Here is a 17,639-nt window from a genome sequence, read left to right as displayed (position 1 = left end):
GAGCCATGCTTTTGCTGCTTTTACTGACTTTGCCTTTTGCAGCTTCTAACGTTCCTTTTGTTAGTCAGAGATTTGACGTTATAGCCTTTCATCTTGAACTTTCTTTTTGGACTCAGAATGTGTTGAATAGACGTTTGAATTTCAGAGTCTCCAGCTTTGGTGCAGAGCATCTTCTGTCTTCTGACTTTGAAGAGCTTTGAGTGTGATACTATCAGAGCTTCAGAGCTTGTACTTCTGACTGCCATCTTCTGATGCTTTCCAGTTCATGTTCCGATTCTGCAGGACCATCTTCTGATGTCTTGCCAGACCATGTTCTGATGAAGCCATCCAAAACTTCTGGGTCAGTGCTTCTGAATGCTGATTTGTGCATACTCTTTTATACTTTTCCTGAAATGGAAAACGTAAAGGATTAGAGTACCACATTGTCTTATACAAAATTTATACTTAATGTAATCATCAAAACTAAGAATATTGATCAGAACATTTATTGTTCTAACAATCTCCCCCTTTTTTATGATGACAAAAACATACAAAATTGATATGAATTTGTATCCAGAATATCAGATGAACAAAGAAAATTACACAGATATAGCATAAGCATATAATTCAGAGTGTGTGAATATGTCTCCCCCTGATATTAACAATCTCCCCCTGAAATTAATACTAGAAGAATTTATAAATAAAAGACTTCCCTGAGTATTTTGCATTTCAGTTGAGACTTTCACGTTGAACTTTGAACTTTAGAACATTCAGAGCTTCTCTTCAGAGCTTCAGAGCTTTGAATTTTTCTTTGAGATCACTTGTATCTGAGCTCTATTTCTTCAGTCTTCTATGTATCTGAGCTATCAGATCTTAAGACTTCTTGTATCAGAGCTTTAGGCTTAACAAAGCATTGCTTGCTTCTGATCTTGAAGCTTCAGAGCATTAAGCTTGCTTCAATTTTTTAAGAGCTTTTCTTCAGAATTTCTTTTCCCCATGTATTTGCTTCTCATATTGAGCTTGTCCAGAATATCACATTCCTGCAAAAACTATCAAAGACAGAAAACTTGCAAATAATTGTTAGGAATGTTGAGACTTAAGCCTAGCAACTAATATTATAAATCAATTCAATTATCACATTTCTCCCCCTTTTTGTCATAACATCAAAAAGTATAAAAGATTCAGATGAAAGACACAATAGAGTGAAGAAAGAAAAAAGATATTTCATTGATAATCAGAAGAAGAGAATACAAAAGCAGATGCAAGCAAACAGATGCAAAAACAAAGAAAAACCAACTAAGACATAAGACAGACTACGACTGGCTAAACTTAGAAGCTAAGGCGGCCAGAAGGTTCTTAATCTCAGAAGTGTCTTCAGCTTGCTTCTTGGAGGTTTCTTCTTGGTTCTTCATCCAAGTTCTGAACTCCACATTGGTGTCATCTTGCTTGTCCAGACGACTAGCCAAGGTAGCATGATTCTGTTGGAGTTCCTTCAGAGTGTTCAGCAGAACAGAGCTAGAAGGACCAGCAGAAGAAGCATCAAAGCTGTTTTCCATAACAGGATGAGCAGCATCAGCTTCAACCATTTGAGCATCTTCATTATTTTCCTCAGCAGGAGTTTCTTCAGTAGGAAGCCCTTTGAAAATAGGAGGTTCAAGTTCTGGAGGATACTCAACTTCTGGTTAAACCATATCAGGATCCTTTTCCAAAGGATTCTCCCTGAACCAGTTGAACAATAATTGAAAATCTCCAGTCATAACCTTGTAAGGATGTGGCTTCCATACAACTATTTCCAGAGGATTTTCTTCTTGTAACTCATCAACAAACTGCTTCTCTTTTAGAGGCTTCCAGTTGGTGATTGGATGATAGTACTTCCTTCATCATACTCCAAAAAGAGTCCAGCAGGACCAGGAGCAGCAGCCAAACAATCTTTCTAGAGATCCAGAAATTCATCCTGTATTTCCTCACCAAAAGCTCTCCAAAGCTTTCCAGCAGCTACATGATCCAACTTGGAGTCATGAGCAACCTTCAGAGCATCTAACCTTGTCCGTACCTTATACTTTAATAATTCAAAATGAATATCAACAGATGGTTTAGGAGGGTTGATTTTGAGACGGGTGATAGGAGAGTTTGGGTTAAGAATAAAATAAGGTCCAGGTTCTCTAGAGAACAAAGAAAAAGTGGTTGAAGAGGATATAGAGGATGATAAATCTACTGTGGAGGTAGATGAAGGGTCATTTATTGGTGAGATTGTTGTAGAAATGGAGATGGTTGAATGAGGTTGATTAGAGGAAAAGATATTTTCAGATGGAATGGTTGGAAAGATAACATTTAGAGGTTGGGGGTTCAGGGTTGGTTCAGAATGAAGTGGACGGTTTCTTTTAGAGGTGGTGGAAGAAGATGGAATTTCAGAAGAAGATGGTCTTTTCTGAGGTGGGAGGTCAGAGGTAGAATGTAAACTAGAGGTGTCTACATTATCAATTTCATCTATGAGCTTCTGAAGATGTTCAGAAGTTCTAGGTACTTTGAGGGACTCTGTTGATACGTATTCAGAACTATTAGCAGGTACAGAGTCAGAGATAACAATACCTGAAGGTTTCTGCTGCTTCTTGGCTTTCTTTACAGCAGGACCTTCTTCTGTGACCTTTCTCTTCAGCTTCTTCTGTTTCTTCTTCTTATCATTTTTCTCTAACTCATCCAAAGATGGAAGAGTTCTTCCACGAATCCATGCAGGGTCAACTTCTAACTGGTCTCTTACACAAGATTCCAGATAGAGTTGAACAGATTCTGATAGTGCTTCCTTGAACATCTCAGGGAAGTCAGCAACGAGAGTTCTTCCAGTCAGAATATCAAGAATCACCTTCGGAGTGGAGATCACCTTTTTAATCAGCTGCATTCTTCTTAAAGACTGAGCAGTCAGAGTACTCTCATGAACAACAGTCAGATCTTGAATGGAGCCAGCTGCTCTCAGAGTATCAATCAGACCACTCTCAGTCAGAATGTCTGATACCAATATTCCCATAGAAATGGTATTCTTCTTAATTTTGGGATACTTCAGACGTTCTGCCTCCCTTGATTCTGTCACATGAGTACACAGATGATTGAACAGAACTTGAGGCAAGTTTATTCTCATACCCTTTCCAATGCAGTACAGAAGGAACTGCTGATCTTGACTGACGTAGGTTGCAGAATTTGTGGGTTTTCTGTGATTGAAGGATCCCAGAATGATCTTCGCCCAAATTCTGTACGGAGGCTTCAGATCTGTAGAGTGAGGTGAGCCTTTTCCAGAAGTAAACAACTCTGGATGAACTTTGTCTCAATCAGTTCTTCCAGGGAGAGAACCAATAATTCCACCCAAACCTTGGAGATTCTCAGAGATTACAACTTCTTGACCTAGCACGAAAGAGATGATAGCAGTTGGAGTAACAATGGCATGAGTCCAAAATTCCTTAACCAAAAGAGGATAAACCGGTCCAATTAGACGTTCAAAATAGTTTGCCCATCCTTGAACCAACATATCTGTTTTGATGTTGAAATCGTGTGCTTGCGGATTTTCAAAATCAACCATAGATTCACAGAGAACTTCCAAATCATCATATGGAATCAAACAAGTCTTCAATGGAATGAAGACAGATTTCTGTTGTTGAACTTGTTCTTGATGTTTAGAGGATGAAGCCTTGCGTTGAAAATTGGATGAAGAAGCCATTGAGGAACACTTGAGATTACTGGGTTTCAATTTAGGGTTTTTGAAAAGAGAGAAGAAGAGGCAAAAAATGCATAAAACGATGAACAGTGAAGATCAGTGGAAAGAGATGAAATGAATGTGAGATGCGTTTATATAGGCACGAATTTGAAACAAAATGCAATGAAATTCTGAGAATGAACAGTTATAGAATGCATAGAATCAATCACATTTAATGCTGATGACGTTAGGAGAGATAACGTGCAATTTGAAAAGATTTGCACAGTTACCTAGGGCGGCGTCTCATCAACTGCACACATGCTTGTCCCTTCAGAATGAACACGTGGTCGTCATCTGGAATAGCTGGTGACAGCTGTTTTGATCTAACAAAAGTTCTGGATCAACTTAGACATATGAAACGTTAGCAATAACAGAATCAGAGTATCTAAATGATCAAGCATAGCCAGAACATCTGATAAGAAGTAAATAAGCATTTCAAATCTAATCCATATATCAGATCTTCTCAATACCTTCATTCTGGGCATAAATCCATACTGATGTTCTTCAGAATGAACTTAAACCTATCTTCAGCAAGGGGTTTTATGAAGATATCAGCCCACTGATGTTCTGTATCCACAAAGTTTAAAGAAAGAGCACCCTTCTGAACATAATCCCTAATGAAGTGATGTTTAATCTCAATATGTTTAGCTTTAGAATGTAAGATAGGATTCTTAGATAAACAAACAACAGAAGTATTATCACAGAATATAGGAATGTTACTCTCATATATCTGATAGTCTTCTAGTTGACTTTTCATCCAGAGCATCTGTGTACTACATCCAGCAGCAGCAACATATTCTGCTTCTGTAGTTGAGAGTGCAATTGTAGCTTGCTTCTTGTTATACCAGGAGATCAGGTGACTACCTAGAAACTGACAGCTTCCAAACGTACTTTTCCTTTCAACTCTATCTCCAGCGTAATCAGCATCACAAAATCCTACTAAGTTGTATTCTTTAGATCTTCTGTAGACTAAACCAACATTAGTAGTACCTTTCACATACCTCAGAATTCTCTTAACACCAGTTAAGTGAGATTCTCTAGGATCTGATTGGAATCTAGCACAGAAGCATACACTGAATAAAATATCAGGCCTAGAAGCAGTAAGATATAGAAGAGATCCTATAATACCTTTGTAGATCTTCTGATCTACCTTCTTGCTTACCTCATCCTTACCTAATACACACGTTGGATGCATTGGAGTCTTTGCCTTCTTTGCTTTCAGACAGATTGAACTTCTTTAGAAGCTCTTTCACATACTTAGTCTGATGAACATAAGTTCCTTCAGAAGTTTGATTGATCTGAATGCCTAGGAAGTACTTGAGTTCTCCCATCATGCTCATCTCAAATTTTTCCTGCATAGACCTAGCAAACTCCTTTCCAAGTGTAGCATTAGATGTTCCAAATATAATATCATCAACATATATTTGACAAATTAAAATATCCTTTTTAAAGGTTTTACAGAAGAGAGTTGTATCCACTTTTCTTCTAGTGAAACCATAATCCAAAAGGAAAGAACTTAATATTTCATACCAAGCTCTGGGAGCTTGCTTCAGTCCGTATAATGACTTCTTAAGTTTAAAAAACATGTTCTGGAGACTTAGAGTCTTCAAAACCAGGAGGTTGATGGACATATACTTCTTCATCTATATAACCATTTAAAAAGGCACTCTTAACATCCATCTGATACAGAGTGATGTTGTTCTGAGTGGCAAATGAAATTAATAAACAAATAGATTCTAACCTGGCCACTGGTGCAAAGGTTTCTGTATAGTCAATACCTTCTTGCTGACTATAGCCCTGAGCAACCAGTCTGGCTTTGTTTCTGACAACTTCACCTTTCTCACTCAGCTTATTTCTGAAGACCCACTTTGTTCCAATGATATTAAATCCTTTTGGTCTTGGAACCAGATCCCAAACATCATTCCTTGTAAACTGATTTAACTCTTCTTGCATGGTAATTATCCAGTCAGCATCTTCCAGAGCTTGATCAACAGAAGTTGGCTCAATCAAAGACACTAGACCAAATTGACATTCTACATTGTTCTTTAGGAATGCTCTAGTTCTGATGGGATCATCTTTCTTTCCAATAATCACATCTTTTAGATGAGAAGAGTTGAGTCTAGAAGATCTTCTGAGTGTTTGCTCTTCAGATATTCTTAGATTCTCTAAAAAAGGTGCAACTTGATCTTTTGATACTCCTTTACTCTTGGGTTCTTCATGATCTGAGTTAGAGATATCTATATCTGCAAAATTCTCAAACTGCTTTGGCTTTTCAAGACCAAGCTTATCATCAAATCTGATATTGATTGATTCTTCAACTACCAGAGTTTCAGTATTGTATACTCAGTGTAATACGGTGAATTGACTTTATTTGAAATGTCGCGGTAAGCAAGAGTCGCCACCGACTTTTATTTTATCCAATTTAATAGAAAGGCTAAAAGAACAGAAAAAGACCTTTTGAAAAGATTTTGAGTTCAGGGGGTAAGTTATACAAAGGGAAGGTGTAAGGCACCCTTTGCATCCATGGTTATCCATTGGCTCTTAATTGCTTAGCTCACTTTGTTTTCAAAATGTTTGAATTGTTTGAAAAATGAGGTGCGAATAGAAATTTGAATAAGAACTTTAGCTTGTAAATAAGCGTAGTCTTTTTTAATTTGATTTTGAAAGTAAGTGGAAAAAAGATTTTGAATTTAGAGCAAGCAATTAGTAGCAACTACCCTAAGTTTTAAAATTTGTTCTTTTAGCTTTTCTGGGTGAAAGGGTCTATCCATACCATAAGAGGGCAGGAAGTCTTTCAATTGGATGTTGAAGGGTCATCGAGATTATCGTTCGCCATAAGACTGTCCTATGCCATAAAGAGGGCAGGTAGTCTAAGGGAAGGATATAATAGTCATTAATTTTTTAGGCAAACGGCGAGGATACCTTAGCAATTGGGACAATCATTACATTTTACCGAGGCAGCTTCGAGGGAGTTTCGATAACTTTAAGGCAACATTGCGTTAGGTATCCTTGGAATCGAGGGACTTGACTATTATTTAGTATAATTAGAGGCAACAGAATCATAAGGCAACAGGCAACAAAGGCAACAAGAGGGATTACCCTAAAGGTGTGTGGGTGCAACAATCACGTGGTTAACTTCGATGATATTTATCTTGTAAATTAGTGATCCTAAATTAGTTACAGGCTTGCACTCTCTAAGATTACTAACCACGCAGTTTAAATTTACAGAAATTAAAAGTCCCTACGCTATTACAATAAACACCTGTTAATGCAGAAAAATAAAGGCGGAATTTAAAAGGCAGAAAATAAAAGGCCCTAATTACTATTACATTTAAAACGAATGAGCGACCTATACACATTTTCTAGAATCTTAAATGACAGAAAGTAAAATAAACGGCGTAATTAAATAAAAGCAGAAATTAAATAAAAGCAGAAATTAAATAATGACGAGAATTAAATAAATAAATGGCATATTTAAATAAAAAGGAGAAATTAAATAAACAACCACGCGCCAATCATAGAATATGGGATGAGAAGAGAATGCGCGTTTGAAGAAAATTAATGTTTAATTACAAAAGGCAAACCTAAGCGTTAAAAGTTAATGGCTAAAAAAAACCTAAGGGTAAAATCCTAGTTGACGGACAACACCTACCTTAAGGCAAGTTTTAAGGCTAAATCTAATTATAAACCCTGAAATAAGAACTTAACCCTAATTAAAGTAAAAACCAATTCTAATTTTTTTACCTAATTAAAAATTAATCCTAAATTAAATTATTTAAATTACTATAAAATTATTCATGATTAAATTAAACCTAAATTAAAATTAAATTATATCACTAATCTAAATCTAAATTAAAAATGTTAAAAAAAGTTTTTAAGAATTCTATAAGACTAAAACTATGTTAAAAAACTATATTAGTTTTTAAAAAAAGGGAAAAGAAAAAGGACTTATTTAAGAAAAATAAAAAAAAGAAAGAGAAAACAATTAGAATAAATGAATAAATAGAACCTGGCGCCGATTTAATGTGGAGGGTCTAATGAGGTCCATGGTGGAACACACGCTTAGGGACGTTTGATCATACGCTGGTGGACATCTGATGGTGATGCGTTAAAGGTACATCGTGAGGATGCATGAGCAAGTGACATGGGATCTGCAAGTTGTTTGTTTCTTTAAAAAATATGTCTCATGGCTGGTTCGAACACAGGCTTGTGGGATTGAGGAAAGCTTGTCATTGCCAGCTGCGCCAGTTGTTTCAATTGTCATTGAATTAACCATAAATAAATAAATAGTAAAAACAATTTTGATTTGAATTTAAAAGGGAAAGGTCAAAAGTGGGCCCCTGCGCTGTATTGACTGGCGAATGAATGAAAGCCACGCCTGGAGAGAGAGAGATTATTGGTTGACTGGCCAATAGCAATGCAGGAAAACGCCACGCGTGATGGTCCATGTTTCAACCATACTATTCATCTCCTCCAACCTCTATACCTGCAGAATTACCAGCGCTTTTTGTTGCGTCCATACTTGCGGATTCTTCACTAGTTTTTTATTCTCCATGGCCATAATTCAAACTTGCGAAATAAACAAGAAACCAATAACAAGACAAGCCATATCAACTAAATCAAGGTCCAAAAATTCAATGGTGCATTTTGTTTTGATTGATAACACCTGTATGTGTGGGTTTTACGAAACCAGAAGCTTGTGCCCTAACAATGGCACCTGGAGATTCAGTTCGTAACACACGCATGTACCACGTCGAGTATGACCTACATAAGATCCAACAAATGGAGATTTTGGATGGTTCGTTCCAGGTACTTGCAGGCTTGAATAACGAATGGGAATAGCTCCTGAGTCCTCAAAGACAACGAACAAGGCCTTGGTTTTGATTTATCCTTACTGGAATATGAAACACGATCATACACCTTTCCTTGCAATTTTTTACTTTAAAAACCCTAGCTTCTTTGCCACCTCCCTTCCAATTTTTGTCCTCTCGGCTGCTGACTTGTTGTCCTTATATAGAGGAGGATTTAGGTCTATGAGAAAGGTGAGAATCAAATGATTGGAAATTTTGAGATTTGATTGAAAATATTTCATGAAATATTTCCCTTTTTGAAAAATATCTCTTCCAATCTTTCCCATAATGTATGCCTTGGCCTTTAAGATTATTTTGATGAATATCTCGTTTGCAATTCACAACCATGCATAATTTTGGCATTTATTTAATTTATTTTGATTTTAAATGAATAATAATCAAAACAAATAAAATAAAAAATCCAAAAATTATGTAGAACGAAATTAATTGATCCTCCATAGATTTCTTGGGCCTCTATATGATCCAAATCAAAGCCTCACAATTTGATTTGTATTTTTGGTGTTTTACTTGATTTATTTGCAATTTAAATGAATAAAATTCAAAGAAATAGAAATAAAAATGCCAAAAATATAAAGATGGTTTTGTAGGCCCTTTTATGGATCATATATGTGCTTGAAATCCAAAACTTAAGCCCATTGGTTCAAAAACACAAGATTATGCAATTAGGGTTTCGAGCTTTTCTTGAATTTTAGCCAACTTGTGAACTTCATATCTCTCTCCATTTTAACCCTATGGAGATGTTCTTGACCATTTTATAAATCTCAAAGGGTACTCTAAACACTCCTTTTGGTTTCATCTTCATTGAAGTTTCCATGTTCATGTACACTTCTTTGCAAAAAGATGAGTTTTTGTTGACTTTTAGAAGGACCTATATTGTTTTGATCCATATCTCTTAAATGAAGCATTTTTTGACTTGGCTTGTGAGAGACAAAATTGTAGAGAATTCAATTTCCTTAAAAATTAGCTTTGGATGGGAAATTTCTGATGCTCCATGTGAAAGTTATGGCTGGTCAAAGTTGTGTTGACTTTCTCCTTAAAAACCCTAATTTAGAAACTCTTGAATTTGTTGATTTCTAATCTTTTCTTGATGAACCATGATCAATCCTTGATCAAATGGTGAGTGATACTTATAAATAAGATTGTTAACAAAAAATCAGGAGTTTTGACTGTATTTTGATCACAGTTGACTTTTAGGTCAAACTAGTCGATTGTTGACCATTTGAACTTTTGACTGAGCAATCTTATGAATCAGAGCTTGAAACTTGGCATGAGGACCCTTTGAAGCATATGAGAGGCCACGGGATCCATTTGAGGTCTTGGAACTTGATTTCACTTTGAGAAATACAAAACCCTAGTTTAGAGGCTGTTGTTTAGGAGAGAGACTGCATGCTTCCTTTTTGTGTATCTTTGAGCATTTGGAAGTCAGATGGACTGAAATATGAATAAATATGATGGGTAAATTTTGGGGTATGACAGCTGCCCCTGTTCAATCTTCTTATACTTGAGGATGTAGATTGACTTGTGTGCCTGTCGGAATCTGAAGGTAGAAGAGGATTGAACACTAGAATACCCAGGAATTTGCCCTGGCTGAAGCAGGGACTTTTTCCTGAGACGGGCTTAAAGATGCCGTCCAAGTGTTGGAAAAGATGTATGAGACGGGCTTAAAGATGCCATCTGATCTGGATAAATACGAAAGTCACAATAAGTCGTACGTCAGACTATATCCGAGCTTGAAGTATTGAAAGGCGTTTGTCGGAGATGGGCTTACAGATGCCATCAGTTGATGTATTGACGTGCGTCAGACTGAGTCGTACATTAGACCGCATTTGTGGTGTCAGAATTAAGTTGATCGCTCGATTTCCCTGAGCGTCTGGATCATATGAGTGAATTGATTGTCGTGACTCTATCGTCGTGACTCTATTGTTGTAAATTCATTGTCTTGACTCAATTGTCATGATCGTTTCTGAACTGAATACCAGGATTAGATATGTAACTCAATCGTCGTGACTCCATTGTCGTGACTTCACTGTCGTGATTCCATTATGGTGACTCAGTTGTCGTGATTCCCTTATCGTGACTCAGTTGTCTTGATTCTATTATCGTGACTCAGTTGTCGTGATTCCATTACCGTGACTCAGTTATCGTGATTCCATTACCGTGACTCAGTTGTCGTGATTCCATTAGCGTGACTCAGTTGTCGTGATTCCATTATCGTGACTCAGTTGTCATGATTCCATTATCGTGACTCAGTTGTCGTGATTCCGTTACCATGACTCAGTTGTCGTGATTCCAGTATCGTGACTCAGTTGTCGTGATTCCATTATCGTGACTCAATTGTCGTGATTCCATTATCGTGACTCAGTTGTCGTAATTTCATTATCGTGACTCAGTTGTCGTGATTCCATTATCGGGACTCAGTTGTCGTGATTCCATTATCGGGACTCAGTTGTCGTGATTCCATTATCGTGACTCAGTTGTCGTGATTCCATTATCGTGACTCAGTTGTCGTGATTCCATTATCGTGACTCGGTTTTCGTGATTCCATTATCGTGACTCGGTTGTCGTGATTCCATTATCGTGACTCAGTTGTCGTGGTCTTTTCTGAATTGAGTGTCATGATTAATTTTGTCTCTTTCTTTGATTGTGTCAGCACCGTTCATGGTGGACGACTTAGATCTTGGAGAGATGTTCGTGTCTATATCGTTCGTGATGATGGAATTAGATTTTTGAAGGTTGATCGTGTGAGCACCGTTCGTAGTAACTGAATTAGATCTTGGAAGGATGATCGTGTCTACACCGTTCGTGATGATAGAATTAGATCTTTGAGAGTTGACTGTGTCAGTACCGTTCGTAGTAACTGAATTAGATCTTGGAGAGGTGATCGTGTCTACACCGTTCGTGATGATAGAATTAGATCTTTGAGAGTTAACCGTGTCAGTACCGTTCGTAGTAACTGAATTAAATCTTTGAAGATTGGAGATTTTGTTTACCCGTTTGTACCTGTATTCTGAAATAGGTACAACTAGTCTTAATGCAATGCCATGATGCATGTATTATATGACGAGTCTCTCAAAATAAATGAGAAACCTGTATGTTTATCATGAAGTAATGTATGCAATGTATGAATAGGTATGTGATGTATATGGAGTATATTAGTGATTTTCTTAATTGAGAAAATAAATCTCCATATCGTTGTGATTTTGATGTCTGATCTTGTTTTGAAGATGCTCAGCTGGGGATTTATGATTTCTGCTTGGGGATAGCCATTTAAATGATTGATCTTGATGTACCCTGATCGGGGATAAGAGAGATGAATAACCCTGTTTGGGGAAGAGAAAAAGTGTCGGGGAACCGACAATGTCAAAGATGTAAACTCCGTTGAGGAACTAAGTCTTTGTTAGGACGAGAACAGTTGAATATATCTTCTTAATGATTACTCTGTGGGGATATGATCTTGTGAAACCGGCTCTGTGGGAAGGCATGAATGCTTTGAATATTGCCCCCAGTGATTTATAGCTCTTGCTATTCCTGGACTTATATTGATTAGGACACACCACTGTGTATTGAACAAGATGTCAAACTGGACTTGCATTGATTTGCCCCTGCTAGTGGGGACTTTCGAAGGATTCGCCTCGCAAGGACTTTGTGAAATGTGCACTATGGGTGACATGCCCCTAGTAATCATGGGCCTAGGACAATGTCCCATGTTGATTTGGAAATAGCTTCAGATCTACTTGGATGCATGCCCCTGATTGTTTTGGCATCTTTGAGAGATTCTCGGAATCTTGACTTGATTGCCCCAGATTGATCGGGAAATAGTTTGAAACCCACTTGGGATGTATGCCTTTGACTGTTTGGCGTTTGAAAGATTCTTGGAATCTTGACCTGATTGCCCCAGATTGACTGGGCAAAACGTGCCATGCCCCTTGTATACGTAAGAGACATTGCTTCTTGGAGTAATCTTTGTCGGTCGGGGTAACTTTGAGTCATTAGTCATACCCTGTGCAAATTCTTTCTTTTTCTAACATTTGAAACTATGTAGCAGAATATGTTTAATAATGAATTCATGAGATGCAATGCATATGTCTATCTTGAGTTTTTGAAAAACATTAAAACTGGAGATGTAAAAGCGTGATGTTTATAAAAACGTGATGTTTGTAAAAGACGAAATATCAACTCAGCATTTTTGGTAAACCTTAAGGAGTCAGGATACCTTTTGGTGGCAATATGCTTTCGAACTAACCATGCTTCAGTTAGGACTTTCAAGGGTTGTAACGTGGCTTGGTTCACGGTTTAAGAAACAAAGGATAAAGGCTCAAAATTTTATTTATACCCATCCCAATCTTCGTGATGTTCTTCGATCTTATGCCCAGTTAACTTTGCATTTCAGAGCTTTGAAGTCGTAAATTTGACATTTGATGATGGTTTAAGTAATGGGAGTTTATTTGGACAGGCAGTCATCCTTTTTTGTTTTTGTAATTCTTTCCCTTTTGTCGAGGAATTTTAGTGACCTCTTTTTTTTTGACTTTGTTATCCCTAACTTTTGCCTGAACTGTTTATTTTGAGATTACAGCCAGCGGGATGTTTCGATTTTTGATAAGTCTCCTTCATAGGTTTTGACTTAACAGCTTTTTCTTTTTGGTGGATATTGACTGCCTGACTTAATGGTTGCGGGAGCCCATCATTATTCGTGTAGACAAAATCTAAGATAATTGAGTTAACATGAGTAACTACCCTGCCCCAGGTTATGAATGAGGGTTTTAATCTGTATGAGAAATAAACTTCTACTTCTTAGGCTCAAAGGGGGTTGACGAGGGATTAACATCCTTATATCTCCACTGTTTAGGAATCGAAACAATGCCTGTACATCGTCAGCATAGTCTGTTCAAAAGCATATTGTATGAGGTTGCGGTATCGTTTTCGTCATCATCCCTCAAGAGGGTTACAACTTAGCAGGAGTTGAATATCACCAAAAATATGCAAAATAAAGACATAATTTAAAATGAGTGATAGCGAAATAATTTATTCAAGACAAACATATGCAATGCACTGATGATGATTATTAAAACAGACAATGTCTATCATAAGTCGAATGTTTAAACCAACAGAATAGAAATTGTGCATGAAAATAAGTCTAATGATTAAAAGTTCATCCTTCTAGACATTAATCAGTCTTATCGTGATTAGGCATAGGAGCGGTGATCACCACAGGAGTCTTAGGAAGATTGAACTCAACTTCACCAGCATCGATCATGTCTTGGATCTTATTCTTTAGTGTCCAACAGTTATTAGTGTCATGTCCAGGACTATTAGAGTGATATCCACACCTTGCATTAGGATTATAACGAGAAGAGGAAGTACTAGGATTCCTCGGAGGGTCCTTCAAAGTAATCAATTCTGACTTCAACAAGTGTCGTAATGCCTGAGCCAATGACATATTGATATGAGTGATTTGACGCTTAGGAGTGTCTGGCTTCCTTTGTTGTTGTGGAACTGTTGTAGAGATTAGAACTGCCCCAACATATTGGTTTTGTTTATTACGGCCTTTCTGATTGTGCACATCATCAGTAATATGATATTCCTCAGGTGATTTGCAATCAATGATCGTGTCGTCAATTAAATCTTGAATCCTATGCTTCTATGGTCTACGATCCTTTACATCATGATCAGGATTGTTCGAATAACAAGCACATCTCGCGTTGTACTTGTACCAAGAGCAGGATTGGCAGGAACTAAATATGGAGGTAATAGAGTTATCAAGTTCTGATTGAGCAGTCGTTGCAGAATTTGAGACAATGGCATGTGCAATGGAGTAAACTTTGCTGCATACGCTGATCCTTTTTCTTATGGGTTTAACAAGGTCTTTCAACTCGTCTTTCCCCTTGGCCAAGTTCGGAATTAAAACTTGGAACCGGATATTCTGAGCCTGTAGATTTTTAACTGGTTGCTCGAGATCCATTTGTGCTGAAATAAACAGCGAAGAAGGATGAGAAACCTGTGGTGGGAACCTGTTATGCGATGTTATTGTAGCAACCTGCCTAAAAATTAAAGATTTAGAGTCGCCACCTATTCTACCAAGGCGAATAGGAAACCTATGCAATTAAGAGATCAGGGTAAGATACTATATTCAGGTCGAGGGAAGGTGTTAGGCACCCTCAACCCTTTCCTAAAGGTTAACATTACAAAGATGAAGGTTTGTGGCAAAAGATAAAGAAAGATGACAGACATTAAATAGAGTTAAAAGGCTAATTGTATTGAACATGATTAGAGTTGGAGGAAGGGGGACTCGCCTTGTTGCCAAATGCCTACGTATCTCCTTATGGAGAATCAGAGTCAACGTAGTTCGGGAAGGGTTGTACGCCATTAGAATTGAATTTGATTAGAAATGTTTTTAGAAGCTTTTTGAATGGCCTTTTGTAGTTTGAATAAGGATGAAAATCCGTAGTTTGAAATTTGTGGTTTGAAAAAGACAAGTGTTTTAAGAGTGGGCGTACAACCCTGATTTTAGTATGTCACCATTAACCGCAATGATCAATAGATTCGATCACCATAGTTAACAGATTAGTAAAGGATTGCTGGCAATTCTAATCGATTGATTCGATTATCACTTTTATCAAATTAAAGTATTTTAATTATTAATTTATTAATTTATCGTTACCCCTCATAACCGATAGTTTCGATTACAAATAATAACGAATTGATAACGGGAAATATGCTAATCATCATAACCAATAAGATGGTTAAAACCATTTAGCAAAATAAATTTATTTGAATTTTATAGGATTTGATTAATCAAATTAATCGATTATTAATCATCGCGACCAATAAATTTAGTCGAAACGAATAATAATTTAAATCCTAATATTTGGCCAAGGGCCAATGGGATTGAGCGAACCCTAATGCATTAATAAGGGTTCCTAGGTTATTTTGTAATTATAATAATTAGAATTACTTAAATAAATTAAATCAAAAATAATCGATATAATCGGGAAAATAGTCCTACCCTAATCATTAACCTAACCCTAATTATGTTATTAACCTAATTCTAAAAAAAATCAAATTATATACATATCACACATATATTAAGCTTAATCTAATTATCTAAATAATGTATAAATATATATATATATATATATATATATATATATATATATATATATATATATATATATATATATATATATATATATATATATATATATATAATAGAACCTAACTTTATTCCTGTGTGGGGAGCCATTGCAAGTACACCATGGGGAGGCAGCCATCTGGCCTTCGGATTTGGAAATAGCATCATCCAAGGGCTCGGAATGAAGGGTACATGGTGGTATGCGCAGCCTTATGCATACTGGATCTGGCATCCAGTTTTGTTTAAAAAATATATGTGGGACGCCGGGGGTCGAACCCAGGTCCCTTTGATGCCCAGTTTCTATCCCAAACCAACGCACTACAATTGTTTTTTTGTTAGAAACATGATTTCAATCACAAAATATATTAAAACGAATGAACCAAACTTAAAAAAACAAAAGTGAAGCGTGCGTGACCCTGTTCATCATCGTTTTCACACTATTGTTTTTTTCAGAACCACAACAACCTCACTAATAAACTCTCCCCTCTTGAATCAAGCAAAAATAAAAAGGATTTATAATGATGATGATCCGAGACGCGTGCGAAACTGATGAAAGCTGGATCGGAGGTTGTGTTTGCATGTTGCGCGACGTCGGCTGAGTCGGCGATGGTGGTGAATCGGATTTGATGTGGATCGGCGGCAGGTGCGCGAAGGCGTTACCGATGGTCTATTGACGGTGGCGCGACGGGGTTGTTCGCGGTGGTCGGGATTGGAGCCGGTGACAGGCTGAAGCAGGATGGCGCGGCTGTTCGCGGCGGCTGGGGCGATGTTGTTGTGCGTTTCTTTCGGTGGTGTACGACGTAAGCTCGTGACTGTTGTTGTTTGTAGGAGCAATGGTGATGAGTTTGTTCTAGAAAGCGTTGATATTCATTCTCGATGTCCTTTTCCGATTTGCTTTCTTTTTATCCTTTCGATCCAACCCTTTTTTTGACTCTGTAATTTGGTTTGTGATATTTTGTGCGATTATCGGTGGTTTAATGATTTTGGTAAGAGAGTTTATGTTATATGGAGGTGGTTATACTGAAGCAAGTACCAAAGGCTAGTTTAGTGATGGTTGATTCATATGGACATTTACATGGTGTAAGGTTAAAGTGAAAACTTGCAACAAAGTTACAGTGTAGGTTTTTTTTGGACGTGAAATAGGCCAGGGAAGGTGTAGGTATTTCGCAGGTTAGAAATTGTTAGTGGAAAATTGGCCTCCCCTAATTGTTAGAAATAGCACCTATTTATATTAATGTATTAGGTTAGGGTTTTATACACCCAATGGGCCTATTATCCCATCATTTAACAATTATCAATAATATTACTAATTAATAATTCTAATAATAATACCAAAATTAATAATTAATAATCCCCTAATTATTTTGATAACAGCCAATGAACCTAATAAATTAATAATAAACATCACACCAATTAAGTTGTTAGAAGAATAAAAACTCATAAAAAATACCCCAAACAAATGATCCAAACCTGAGACAGATGGGCCAAATGTTTGGACCCAAGATTCCTGTTAATTTCACCCCATTTATTTCTCAGGATATTTTATAAGAGGGCGAGTTTGACAATAGGAATGTCAAACCCCATGACTCCTAATTTTGACCTTTGATGAATTAAAAGATGTAGATCTGATCGGGCAAATTTTGGGGTATGACAGCTGCCCCTGTTCAATCTTCTTAAACCTGAAGAATTAGATAGGCACGTCTGCCTATCGTGATCTAAAGGTAGAAGATGATTGGACACTGAAATGCCCTGAAATTTGCCTTTGTTGGGAAAGAATTCTGTGGGAGATGGGCTTATAGATGCCATCTGAGGTGAATACCATTTTTCAGAGTGAAGCAAAAATGCTTTTTTTTTGAACCAGGTGCTTCGATTGTAGCATAGCCTAAAAAAGAAACCTTGTCTTTATGCAGTGTTTATG

This window comes from Vicia villosa, linkage group LG1, assembly GCF_029867415.1.
Source record: "Vicia villosa cultivar HV-30 ecotype Madison, WI linkage group LG1, Vvil1.0, whole genome shotgun sequence".
Classification (NCBI taxonomy): domain Eukaryota; kingdom Viridiplantae; phylum Streptophyta; class Magnoliopsida; order Fabales; family Fabaceae; genus Vicia; species Vicia villosa.
This window is presented reverse-complemented; position numbering follows the sequence as displayed.